This window comes from Oxyura jamaicensis, chromosome 7 (genome assembly GCF_011077185.1).
Source record: "Oxyura jamaicensis isolate SHBP4307 breed ruddy duck chromosome 7, BPBGC_Ojam_1.0, whole genome shotgun sequence".
NCBI lineage: Eukaryota > Metazoa > Chordata > Aves > Anseriformes > Anatidae > Oxyura > Oxyura jamaicensis.
The window spans coordinates 29,137,010-29,151,144 of NC_048899.1; the positions used below are offsets into that span (position 1 = coordinate 29,137,010).

The 14,135-nt window shown below is 43.1% G+C and overlaps 1 long non-coding RNA gene across 1 annotated transcript; it reads right to left on the bottom strand.

The window, feature by feature from the left end:
* Window positions 1-6,831: 6,831 nt before the first annotated feature.
* Window positions 6,832-12,221, bottom strand: LOC118170303. Its single transcript, XR_004752636.1, has 3 exons — window positions 11,792-12,221; window positions 11,634-11,688; window positions 6,832-8,878 (listed from the first exon to the last, which is right to left on the bottom strand). It is a non-coding gene; the product is annotated as an uncharacterized LOC118170303 (long non-coding RNA).
* Between the last annotated feature and the right edge of the window lie 1,914 nt (window positions 12,222-14,135).

Below are 14,135 nucleotides of genomic sequence, written 5' to 3' on the forward strand. Positions count from 1 at the left end.
TATTTCCAGATCTACAAGATCTGGAGTGGATTTAAGTGAGGAGAATCTCAAGACAAAAGATTATCTTAAGAGGCATTTTCCTGAGCATGCTTGTGAGATGTATAGGCTTACTCTGGTGAGGTGACTGGGAGTAGAAAGTTGGGAAATGAAACACAGTTTGGTCTACAATGGGTGTCCTTGGAAGACAGTTTTGAGTTCAGGATGAGAACAGGACAGAAAGGGGGAAAGGGTAAGGTATCTTCAGCTAAGTGAAAAAGGGGAAAATAAAAAAATAAAGAGGAAGGGTTTCTTGGTCTTTCAGCAACAAAAGTAAGATAGGTATTCCTGATGGAAGGCAAGGAAAATCCCAGAAACAATCTCAGGGATGAGGTGGGTTTGAACTTTTAGAGGTGAGGAGGCAATCCAAGCTTGGACTTTCCCCTTCTTGTCTCCTCTCCAAGTCTTTTCTTGCCAGTGAGAGGTGACCTTGGAAAATATGAAGAATGGGATGGGGAAGCAAAATTCACTTGGCAACATCAAATTTCAGGGCTAGAAAGAACTGAAGAGGATCCAGAGACTGAGTTCCTGACCTCAAGGAGACTCATGAGGGATATTTCAGCCACATGAATTCCATCAGGCAGCGGGACATCCTGGCAGGAGATGCTGCGGAGAGGGAGAGTCTGAAATGAAGGGAAATGCTCTTGCCTAAACTAGGCTGATTAATGCCTTAGGAACCAAGGGTCTGCTCTCTGGTTTCGCAGTGCACAGTTATTCACCAGTCTGTCCATGGCAACAGGTGAAAAATAGGCAGTAGACAACAGCCTGTAGGATCCTTCATAGAAAAGTCAGACCTAGCTTGAATCACCAATTCCAAAATTTCAGGGACAAACTGATGTAAAAATTCTCCTCTATTCCTTTCCCTCTGGTCATATTTTCTAGGTTCCAGCTTGAGAACAGGAACAGAAATGTTAGAGCTCTTGTTCTTGTCTTGTGTTTTTCATGAAGACATCACTTTCCTAGTTTGCCAGCAGTGCTAGGAGGCTGTGCATGCAAACCTCTCAGGACTGAGCAGATGATAATGATAACCCACCACATCAGATGACACTTTGATCCTGACACCTGGCTCTGCACTTGAGCTCTTTGGCTGACTGGAGCATCCTGGCAGCAGCAGGTATACAACTGAGGCCCTATGCCCTGGGGATCTCAGTCCACAGTCAAGATCCTGTAGCACAGGAGTTCAGATTTCACCTGGGATGAAAGATGTGAGGCCCCAGCAAGAACAAATGCCACATTCAACTTCCCATGGCACCATTCATCAAAAACACCCTACAATAACTGTAAGACTCACTTTATTTTGGCTAGGGAAAAACAAAGTTCATCTGCATTAGACAGATGCTTAAGAGCTGAAGAAGATCCTATTGAGCCTATCTTTTCATCCTATTGAAGCAGTAGAGATAGTTTGAGTTAGAGGAGTGTAAATCAGCAGGTCTGGAACATGGCCAGGACACTGGCATTTACACCAGAGCTGCAATCAAACATACTAGAGAATTTCTAAAGACCAGAGCTGGTCAGGAGCTCAGATTTATATCTATCAACCCACAGCAACCTTGAATACCAAGCAAGGGTGTTGGCTGACAGTTGATTCAAGGAATAAAAATGCCACCTTTAGTTACACTGCCTATAGCAACCAGGTAGTGTTCTGTGTGTCTCCCAACCAAGCAGCAGTCCAGTTTTCTTTTTGGGCTTTGACAGGATTAGAAGACCTGAGGGTAAGGTTAAAGGTTTACTCTGAAACACGTAGGTGAAGTGATGGAGTTCTTGATCCTAAACTCTGGGGAGAGGTAGCACTTTTTACCTGGAACAACCAAAATAACTAGAAAAGAAAATTAAACCACCTTCAGATGTAAGTCTTCAGGTCTGAGAAAGATTCAGCAGCCTCCAGACTACTTCCAGAATAGGAAAAGGAAATCCTTGTTTTAGTTATTTTCTTTCCAGTAGTTTAACGGGAGGTTGTTTTGGAACATCATGTTGTTATCTTCTAAGCTTTAAGAATTGTTGCTTTAAGAATTGTTGTTATGGCCTAAGTTTCACAGCTATAGGAAAGGAAGGGTTTAGAGGGAGACTGTTCATTCTGAGACAGCTACAAGGCTATCGTTAACAATTTGTACATACCTAAATGGTCTCCTTGGGTGCATTAACTATTCACCGCTGCTTCATCAATGAATTTTAACTGCCCAGAACCAGTATCAGACAGAAACACTCACTCTGCAGATGGAAAACTGATGTAAAGGGCAAATTAAAGTAGTATTTTTCAGAACAGCTCCTGTTCATCTCAGTAGAGTTACTTTCCTGGTGATAATGTTCTCCTCTAAGACCTCACCCTGTGAGATGCTGCAGTTTCTTCTAAGTCTATAAAACAGTGACAACGGCAGAACAAAAAATATCTCTTTGTAACAGGGAGGGAGAGTACTGTATTTACTGTATTTGCTGATACACATCAAGAGAAGAAGTGCAGGGTGGGAAGAAAGAGAAAGAGGCGGCTTTGTTCTTCCAGCAGTTTGCTCAACAAAGCCCAGACTGTTTCAGTGATAGTAGATGCTGCGTGTTTATTCTGAAAATTTATGGTTTAATTAATTTTGGGGTGAGATAGCGAACATGGTTCATTGCCAGATCAGGTGAAATATGATCCGAGCATTTGAAGAATTCAAGCAGCTGAGGGGGGTTGACTGAATGGCACCTGAAATCCAATAAAAGCCAGCACAATGGGAAGCCCTGGTATCTTAAAGGAAGATCTTTGGAGATTTTAAATATGTCGAGCAGGGTGGTGGGGGGTGGAGGGAAGAGAGGAGTGGGCTAGACTCATGCAGGGGTTCAGACTGCCACAGAGCCTGATGAAAACAGTGTTCATGTTCTTTGCCTGCAGCTCAGCAGCTAAGCTCAAGCTTCAGAGTAAAACTTTGAAACAGCATAAAACCTATAGGGTACAAAAGCCAACAAAACACTTGGGGGGCGGGGGGGAGAGGAGAGGTTGAGGAGAGATTAAGGAAGCAAACAACAACAACAAAAAATATGATTTTGATTTGAAGTTCCTTTTTTTTTTTTTTTTTTTTTTTTTGCTTTCCCATATGAGGAAATGTCACAGTGAGTCAATGTTTGTGACTTTCTCTTTTCTACCAAGAAGGCTGGGAACACACTTTTGGATATTCTTTTTAAAATATTGATATATCTCAAAAGGCCAGATCTTCAGCCAGGGAATAGCAGAACCTGAAGATTTAAGAAATACTTCAAATGATGCAAGACTGATTCTCACATCCCCTGTGCAAATAACACTGTATGCATACATTTTATGTACGAACATGACCATATTTCATAGCTGCAGTATTCCATGACTTCCACAGCTGTATCGAAGCATCTCACACTATGGGCCGTATCTCTTCTTCAGAATGAGGAAGTGACAGTTTTCACTGTTTATGAGGGAGGAACGAGGTCACAGGACACAGAGGATTTGAACAGTAAAAGTAAATACTGAAGCCCACATTGTCTGCAGTGTAAATTACTGCTCTAATCACTGCTCAGCTCTTCCCCTGAGCACAGGAGGAGGAACCTACAGTTACAGTGCCGAAACAGGACTGATATCCCTTGGTTTTATCCCTGGCTTTTGCAACATGAACACAGTTGAGGCAAGAGCAGGGATTTATTTAAATGTCTCTCCATAAATGCCCAGCTCCCCAGAGGAGAGTGGGGGGGAAAAATGTGTGGGATTACCTATAGCATCTCCCTTTATGCTGGAAGGGACTATATGGATCACTCAGGACAGCCTTCAGTATCTCAGCTCCATTACACCCTGCTGCCTTCCCTTTTGTGATGAGAAGCAAACCCAGATTATCTCTCTCAGAAACAGGCACTACAGCCAGGCATGCCAGGCCTGTTCTATAGGGAATGCTGGCTTCTGGAGATGCTGTGGCCCTCTGAGATGCCTTGATTTAACTGGCAGCCTCAGAGCAGGAATGTAAGAACTCAGTCTCTGGAGAGTCTGTTTGGTTACCAACGGAGCTTCTCCAAGCTAATGACCCACAGTATTTGGCAGGGAGGGAATAAAAAAGTAAATAAAAAAATATTTCCTTTCCCATCTCCTTGTGGATTTTCCCATAAACTAGTTAGGTTACAACTTCTGCTGCATCACACATGTACCTTTTCATTTTAGTGTCTGGTCCTGACCTTTGCTCACAGCATTCAGTCTCCCATGCACACCCTGCTTACTCTCCTTTTGTAATTTATGACACACACTGTACACCCATTTCCTTCTGCCCTTAACTCTCCTGTGTGTGTTCTTGTTATCTCAGCTGCTCGATAGATTTGCCATATTCTAGCTAGCTTCCAAGCCTGTTCTCATAGCGGCCTCTCTCCTGAACGATATTCCACTATTCATGAGGGATTCAGCCCAATCTATGAATTTACACAGCTTGCTATGTCTCAGTCTGGCCTACAGCCTTCTCTCTTGAGCAACAGGGAGTAAGATCTCTACAGTACTCAATTGCTGCTTGGCTTTGGGGGGATATAGGGTTCATCCAATTTTTTGAGGCTGCCAGTCAATTTTCATTATTGACACTTCCAGACTGGAAAACTCTTCCTGAAAGGTCTGCTCCTCCACTGGAGGCAGGTGACATTTGTTTTGCATTGGTTAATGCTTCACCTATTATTTTGAGCTATAAATATGAACATTGCTGAAAATGCTTCTGAACTGCTTCCTGAAAAGGTTCTTGTCAGTCTGTGCATCTTTAGCAAAAATTTATTCCTCCTTCATTCTGGATTTGTAGAAAATCATCACAATGTTCCAATTGCTTCCAGTGAATTTCACTCTTGTTTTGCCTCCCCAAGCCAGCAAACATCTCAGACTGCTTCCTTCCTCATGGGAGAGATGGGGCACAAAGGAGATGTCTGGAGAACCCTTGGTTCCTGCTGAAGGGCTGGGGTGCTGGAGAAGATGCAGCCAGGAGGGGTGAGGGGGCACAGGGCTGCTGAGAGAGGACAGGTAATTCAGGATGGTCAGCCAATGACTCCAGCAGGTTAGAAGCATCTCTTGCAGTGGAGACTCATTACCCAGGCAGCAGTGGGGTTGAAGCGTAGGCAGGAGATGGGTGCTGCTATGACACCTAACCTTGCCTTGTTTAGGAGCAAAGAGGCAGGAGGAAGTGGGATTCTGCAGGTAGACTTCTGAGAATCCCACTTCCCCTTTTCTCTTGCTCGTATGGCTCCGTGTCACGTAACTGTGTTGGTCTGAGGTCTCCATTGCCCAACTTCCAGTTAAGAGTCTCGTGCGTATGCAAAGGATCTGATGACGGAACAGTGACAAGAGCGCTTGCTCTCCTTACTGCTAGCCTCAAAAATCCTGGTCCCTGCTTCCTCCCCCACGGTCTCCTCTTCTCCTCTCTGCCCACAGATGAATCCTTGTGTAACACAGCTGCCTTACTACGACTGGCCAGGAAGGGATGAGGATCCGCGCAATGGTTGTGTAATTCTGCCCTTGTTTATCCAGATGGCTTTTCTGTGGCAGAAGTTATCTGAATGATGAATGCATTTTCCTTTTAGGACAGGATCCATTTCCTGGGATGTGTCACCTGGCTCTTTCCTCTCAGGTCATTTCTCTGAGCATCTGAGCAGCTGTCTCACATTTCTGGTGTCTTTTGGAATTTAGCTGAGATTGACTGTAGGCTTTGAGGTACAGGATAGGAGTGGGAGAGGAAGAGGAGGGAACTTCCAGAAGCAGATCAAGACGTAAATACATGTCTGCACTTCAGCTGTAGGTGTAACTGGAACCTACAGAATGGTACCCAAGAGACCTTCGATCTTATTACCTTCTATACCTATATGAACAAAGTCACAGTGGTGCTGGCATCAGAATGATAGAAGATTGAGCATCTAAGGTGGATTGAGGAAGAGCACAGTGAAGGCTAAGCTGCTGTAACCTTGCTGTAATACACATCTCCCCAGGTTCTTTCATGTTTCTGGCCACTTCTCTCCTAATAAAGCTCATTTGCCTTAATTGCTGTGACAGTGTACTGTTGACACATCTTCAACCTGGCATCCACCATAACCCCAAAGTCCTTCTGGTGAAGGCTCTTTCTCAATCACTTGCTTCCCAGACAGTAACTATGCATGGGTTTATTCTGCTCTTTTCTGAATGTTGTAAAGTTTCTGTTGCTCCAGGCCTCAAATTTCTCCATCTTACCCAAAAGAACTATGATTTGTAACAGCAAACATTCCACCTATTTTCGAATGATCTGCAAATTTGATGGGGATTTATTATTTGTCACCATCCAAGTAACTGATTAAAATCCTGACTGCTGTGCAGAATCTGGTGGTACTCCATTATCTGCCTGCTATCGTTGGTGGACACCAAGGCAAGGAATGCCTCTACTTGAACCCAGCACTTTAGACAATTATTTTACCCATCCAACAGCTTGATCATCTAGCCCATACTTCCTCAGCTTTGGAACAAGAATGCTGTAGCAGATCGTATCCAAATTCTTGATATAGCAAGGTATATAACAACATCTGCTGCTCTCCTTATACACAGTCATTTCATTACAAAGGGCAATTGGGTTGGTTAAGCCTGATTAAACTTGGTAAATCCATGCTGATCATTCCAATTTCTTAAAATGCAATTTATTAGATTTGATATCAGCTTTTGGCTTTCCATTTACATAGAAGTAAAGTTAATCATAGATGTGTGTCAAGGAGAACTTCCGGAAACCTCACCTCTATTCTCTAAAAATATTTGTTTATGTCTCTATCCCATGTTCCCATCAATGGAACAAATTAAGACTTACATTTTAGAGGCCTCTTCTTTTGTCTGTGAAGACTTATTAAGTACCACTAAATTAAACATTTCAAACTCCTAAGAGGTTATAGACAAAGATGCCTACTTCAATACTGTTAAAACAAGCTACTGTAACAACTTCAGGAATATAATTCCCTGACTTCCTAAAAACATTGAGAAGGTCATAGCATGTAAGAGAAGGGGGATTTAATGAATCTTACTGACAGCAGCCTTTTTTAGTCCATTTCCTGGATACATGTGATTGTCATGATTCCATTTTAGACTCTGACAGTAACATATGGTGACTCATATGCAAGAGGCAAACTTCCTCCTTTCCCAACTCTCTCTTGCACCAGTGATTCAGGTCCCCAAGCACTGAATGCTGGAGCTCCAGTTCTCATTCCGTTAAATCAAACTGACATCTTCTCGATTAATTCAGTAACTTTAAGCACTGCGTGTTTGCTGGAGGAGCTTTACTCATCTACAAAAGGCATGGCACAAATAGAAATATATTTGAAATTCACCAATACAGAAAATATTAATTCAAGACTTCTCTAGGTAATTCAAAGTAGAGAACAGACTGCATGACAATACTTACTTAAAAAGAGCATCACTTCCTTTCACAATTAGAAGAAATTAGAAAGACATCTGACACCTGGGACTATTATTTTGATTCTTGCCTTTCTTTTAATCATTATTCTTTTAAGAAATAAATAAAATCACAAAGAAACTGGTAAACATCCCACCACTCTCCATTGATGATGGCTCAGGGCACTGGTTTTGGTGGACTTTCAAGCTATGAAGCAAGATATAAAATTTTGTTTTGGTTAACATATTAATCATGGAATTGAATTTTGGGCTGCCTTCATATCTGCTTTACTCCCTTTTTGCAAATACATATTTGTCTGTATTTTCACTTGTTATGGTTAGTTTTATTCAGGGCAGGAAAATCCAAGAGGACAGACAGCACTTCCAAGTTGAAAAGCTTTGAGGAAGCCACATTGCAAACAAAGCTGTGTTATCAAAAAAAAAATAGCTCTCTGAAGAAGCCACAGACTGAAGCTTCAAGCCTTCTACTGCATGGGTGACCATTATTCCTACTAAAACCGTATGGCAATAAAATAGCCATCCCAAAAATATGATGTTAGTTCCTCATCATGAACTCTTATTTTCTGTGGTTGGTTCTGGCACAGGTGGGGGGGAAGAAATGGATCCAGTATCTTCTGCTCACATTGTTAAGCAATGCACAGTACTGTTGGGGAGCCAGGTGGCTGCATTCAGAGGCTTACTTCCAGATTAAAACCATATACATGTCAAAAATAACAGAGCCTCTACCTATGCAGCCTTTGGGAGATGTGCTCATGTTCCGGATTTGGTTCACAGAGCCAAGTCCCTGGAACCAGTTTCATCCACAATGTCTGTAGACCCACAGTGCAGATGGGAACCAGTCGTGCTTACCCCATACCCAAGTTTTCTTGCCCAAACAGACAGCTGACTTTCTCCAGACCAGAGCCAAAGGAGCAACCATCATGTGGGCAGTGCAGACAGTCAGTGAGTTAAGCTCTCATTTGAATTTCTAGTCTCATCCGCTCAAGAGATTACAGGCAAAGCCAAAATCCGCTGTGATACTCTTGCCAAGGGTGAAGGAAATCAATAGGCTGCAGTATAGGCTTACGCATGGAGACATACCAAGTGTGCTTGGATGCATGGTTCCCAAATTAAACAGGGGAAACAAGCAGGTCTCTGTTGCAAGCCTGAGAGCTGTTTGCAACATGCTCTCCCTGTGCTTGTCAAATTGCCCTGGCTGACTGGAACTGTGCCACCTGCAGAAGAGCACAGCAGTCCCTCAGCCTCATCCTTGCCACCTTCTTCCTCTCCTTGCAGGAGGCAGAACTGATAAACGTATCCTGCTTTGGGCTAAATCCACAATTGCCACTTGTCCCTATGCTGCAGCGAAGACATTTCTCACAGCCTGTTCCTAAATCACTCAGAAGGCTAGAAATGAAGCTATTCCTCATAGCGCAAGCAAAACTGCAGAAGTCTTCATGGTGGTGGTGGGAAACTAGAGCATCCTTCTTTCTGTAGAGTAATAGCAAATGTAAATATTTTCTACCACAGGAGAAACCCAACCCATGGCATGCAGGTAGGAGTGCAAAAACAATTAATTTTGCTATTTACATCAGTCCCAGGAAAGAGGCAGCCAGTAAACTCCTCCTAAAACATTAAGATCTGGGATGTGAGGAGGAAAGCTGCAAAAAGATATGATTATTGTTGGACAGTTCAAGGAAAAAGAAAATATATAAATACATATATATACCAACTTAACAAGCAAACAACTAATAGACAGGAAGAAGAGGAAAAAACTACTTCTTTTTCTGCAGCTTCCCACTCAGAAAAGGAGCTGGCATCTTAAAACTGGCAACATTTCAGTGTCCCCTTAAAAGGCTGCATTCTTCTTCTAGGCTAAGAGAAATGAAAAAGGCTATGTGTAACAGCACCCTCTGGTGAATCCTGTTGTAAGAGTATCCCTGGCCCTATACATGGAACAAAGGATACAGCTGCAAACCATCCTAGAAGAAGGCTATAAGTATAGGTGACACTTTGTAAATGGGGAGAATGGAGAAAAAAAGAGACACTCCCACCTAGAAGGAAAGAGCACAGATCCATTTGATTCTGCCAGGAATCCCCAGCTGTGTTGGCCTCCTGTGATACAGCTGTTGAAGCATCTCCTATTCAAACCGCTGAGTCTCCTGCGTTGGAGAGAGAGGTTATGCTAATATTTCCAAGGAACTGGCTTGCTCCCCCTTTTCCTTCTTGTTCTTTTCTCCCCAGCCCACAGAGCAAGAGACTACCCAGGTAGATGGGGAACACGCAGCGTGACACATTCAGCTGGAGAATCCATTCCACAGACCAAGGCATTGCTGGAATTACCCAGAGCTAATTTAGGCTCTGGTGAATGCAAAGTGTGTGCCAGAAGGGGAAGAGCACATGGATTTTGCCACCCAAGGTGGATTAAACCAGCTTGGAAAGTTTCACGAGAGAAAGCATTTCTTTGAGACAGGCTGAGCGGCTGGCTGGTAATTCAACCATGAGAAGATCTGGCCTGTATGCAAGTCTGCAAATAATACATACGCTTACTCATGCATTTCCATCTCAGAGGGGAGAAGAAAGTGGAGGAGGGCAGCTCAGTGCAGGAACAACAACGTTTCCAGGAGCAGAAAAATGCTCTGACTGCATACCCATATCCTGCACTTTCTAAAGGTATTTTAAGGCCACCAAAAATACGTAGAACAAGGAAGGAAAACCAGCACAATCCCCTCACAGAGCCTCTCCCAAACACTTCTGCTGAGGCACCATGTCTAGAATCAGCAAGAGACTCAGCTCCCAAATGTAGGTCTGTTGTGTCATCTCTGGGTTATAATCAGAGCTTTGCACTGACTCTTCCATGCCCCTTGAAGGACCATGCCCATCTCCAGCTGTGCAGAGCTGTAGCATGCTCAGCTTTGCTTGGACAGGTCACAGCAGGAGGACTTGGGCCCACATGGGGACAAGCAAGCTTCAGTTTCAGCTTTCTCCCCAACACCACCCTATATCCTAGCCTATGTCTTCTTGTATGCAAACAGTGCGCATGCTCAGCAAATCTGGGCTCTGACATGTTCTTAATCCCTGTTGTAGACACAGCTGTAGAGCCTAGGATTTGGCACCACAACTCTTGTAGCATTTTTTTTTTTTTTTTTCCCCTGCCCAATGCTGCTTCTGTAATTTCTACTCAGCACAGACAAATGCTCTATGCAAAAAGACAACTCCTTGCACTACCAGGACAGTGCTTACACTAATGGTTGTTAATCTGGTGTCTCACAGGGTTCCACAAGAACCTGGATGGCTTGGTAGCTACCATCAAGCTTTGATGTGCTGGTCCCTCTAATAGATGTAAAGTTTGCATGGAGAGTGAGGTGGTTGCACAGGTAGAGGTTTGAGGAGAAGACATTCCCAGTGACCCGCTGCCTGCCTCATCCTCTGCCAGCTTCCAGCTGGATTGCAACAGGCAGCACACACAGCTCTCAGCTCTCCAGGCACTCTCCTGCAGTGGTGTAAGGGCTGGTTTTCAAGCGACCCCTCCTCTTCCCTCTCTGAGAACTCTCAAAATATTTTGTTCATTAGTCATCTTTCCTCACACCCTAATTTTCTTCTTGCTCTTGAAATTATGCATTTTCCCAAGTTACGTGGCCCTTGCCCCTGAGTAAGGGCTTTTACTTTCTCTTGGGATGGGCTTCGTCCTGTCTACACTAAGGAGGATGAAAGGGACAGCAGCCAGAGTTGATGCTTCAAAGAAAGATACCAGCAGCTTGTCCATGAGAGGAAAAGGGAGAAAAAATAAAATTGTCTTTTATTTATTTTCACTTTGGGGGTGTTTAGAGGCTGCAGTCAAAATCAAAAGGTTAGCTGCAATGAATGTTATGCACACAGAGAATGAGTGTAGGTCTTTCTGCTGAGGATTCCAACCAAATGAGAAACAAGCTCAGAAGGGCAGAGTTCTGCCAAGCCCTCCAGGAGGTCAGGGAAAGAACCAGAACCCAGCTTACTTGTTCTCTGTCAGACATCTTTAAGGGGTCACCTCTTCCCTAATCTTATTTTTTCACCTCAACACACGTTCCTAATGGTAGATGTTCCTCTTATCAAATGACCCATGATTTCTGAAAGGAGCGTTTCACTTGGCAAAAAATACCTAATGGCAGAAAACTTGTCATTTACTCATATTTACTGTAAAAGCTGTTTGTGTGCACATGAATCTGTCTACAGTCTCAAGGATTAAGCAGCACATTCAATGTCCCACCTTTTTTTCAATTTCTCCTTGCAAGGGGATCCTCTACATCAGATCATATCACCATCTGCAAAATATGAGAGGACACATATTAATAATACGTTGCTCAGCTTCCAAGATTTTCCCTTCATTCACTGCTAAGGACAGAAGCGAATCAAGAAATCACTTACCCATTTCCAGCATTTTCTTTCCTTATCCCTGCAGAAAGAGTAGGTGTGTTTGACTGGGATACCTACAACGATGCTAAGGTGGTTTGCAAAATCCTGTGGTTGACTTGATAACTGTTCCCTATTCAACTAAGTACACAGATGAGTCATGAAGAAATGCCGAAGGGTAGATAATACGGAGGCTAACTTTGTTCTTTGAAGAGCCTGACTCTATCTGAGAAGAGAGGACTAGCAAAAGCCAAACCCCTCCCATACCCAACAAAGAAAGTTCCCCACTGAGCTATATCTAAAAGTAGGTGGTATACACCACTAACAAAGCCTCTCTCATCTCCTGCTAACTCCAGCCAGCTGAGCCCTACTGAAAAAAGAAAGCTTGCTGTCTAACTCTGCCTTCCTTTATAGATGCCCCAGTTGCCTAGGCTCACCTCTCTCACCTCCCTGTTCCCCCCTGTCTTTAATCAGCCTGCCATTTAACTCACCTGGGATGCAATTAACCAGGAAACTCCACTAAAGGGTTCGTTACAGAGATAAATCCCTAACTCCAGTTCTGAGTTTGCCCGATCACAACACAAAACCTCCCACCAAAATGGCCTTCTAGCTACAGAACTACTTGCCCCATAAAACTGTGAGGCTGAGGTTTGGGCTTACAGCACTTTCCCAGGTGTGAGAAACACTGTCCTACATGAAACAAGACATGATCAATGACTATGTGTTGTTACTCTCAGTGGAATAATTTACAGGCACAGAAATCCAATTTGATCCAAGAACCAAAACGAAAAGCTCCATTAAAAATCAATAGAGAGTTAACTACCCCTCCATGTTTTGCACAGCACAATTTCAAACTGAACACCTGAGTATTTACTGTTCTAAACCAGCTACATCCTTTCAAGCTCTGAATTCCCCACAGAGTGCAGGGCTTATAAACATTTCCACCCCATTTTTATTCATGAAGGGGGAGGCTGAGGCACAAAGAGGTGAGAAATAGATGTAGGAATAGAGCCCTGCCCTGTCAGTGTGTTATCCAGCATCCAAGTTATCAGACAATACTGTCTCCTCTGTTTGTTTTCCTTTTGGTAAAATAAAGTATTTTTACAAGTAATCAAGGGGAAAAAAAAAGCAAAACCCAAACCTCAGAAGGCATAGCCTCAAACTCCAGCATGTTAAAATAGCTAGGATAGATCCTTCCAGCCAGAGAAGGATCATACTGCAGCTAGCAGAACTGCTGATGCTATGCCCGGATGGGTCCATTTCTAAACCCTTTCCCTTCATTCCGTAAGGCAGAATTGCAACAGCATCAGTCACCCTCCCCATTTCCATACTCCACGACTTACCTAAATGCCATTTTCTTCCTTATGATTATGCTTTATTATTTCAATTACATCAGTGCCTGGAGGCCTTGGGATAGACCAGATCTCTATTGTATTCATTGCTGAATTTACACAATGACGTACAATCATGGCAACGAAGTTCCTGAAGCGCAGTATGCTGTGAGCTGGAAAGGCATTTGGGGTAATAAAAATGGGAAGTTAATGATAACATGTTCTCAACCAAGACATGGTGAAATCATTGTGAATTCCATTATGGGTAGGTGATTTAGCTTCGATGGTGTATCACTGCGGGGAACAACCTTGATGTAAGTGTCATAAAGCTTGGCACAGTGTCAAACCCATACGCAATAAAGCCACAGGGCCAAAGTGTTTCAGCAGAATCTCTGTGGACCCTTCTTATCCATTCAAAGATTTTTCCTCTACAAATCCCTGTTGTACAAACTTTGCATGAACGTCATAGCTGTACTAGAGCTGGGACACCAGAGAGCTGGGACAAAGATTTTTCTGTATTATTATTATTATTATTATTATTATTATTATTATCTTTCTTCTTCTCCTTTTTTTTTAAAAAAAAAAAAAAAATTCTTCTGTATTTCCTGGCTCTTGTGGATTTAAGTCACACCCTTGATGTAACTTCATTGCGGTTCATTTTTCTTGTGGTCTAATTAAATCCGGCTCCAGACGGAGTTGTGTGTTAGCAACAACGGGAGGAGGAGGCAGGAATCCGGAGATCTAGGAATCGCCAGGAATGTCATGGCCTGAAAAGTGAAAAATCAAAGTAGAGGTAAAGTAGCCCAGGGAATATAGAGTAAGAAAGTAAGGAGTGGAGAAATTCCCTAACCAGTGTAAATAAAATTGAGTTGCTTATCAGAATATTGATAATTCAGGATAGATTTGGGTGTGGTAGAGGAATGTGAGTTCCTCCAGACTGGAACACAACAGCTGTACTCAAGGTCCCAGATGAGTCCTTGCTGTAAACGCCTTTGACGTTAACAGAATTACATCAAAGAAGTAAATCC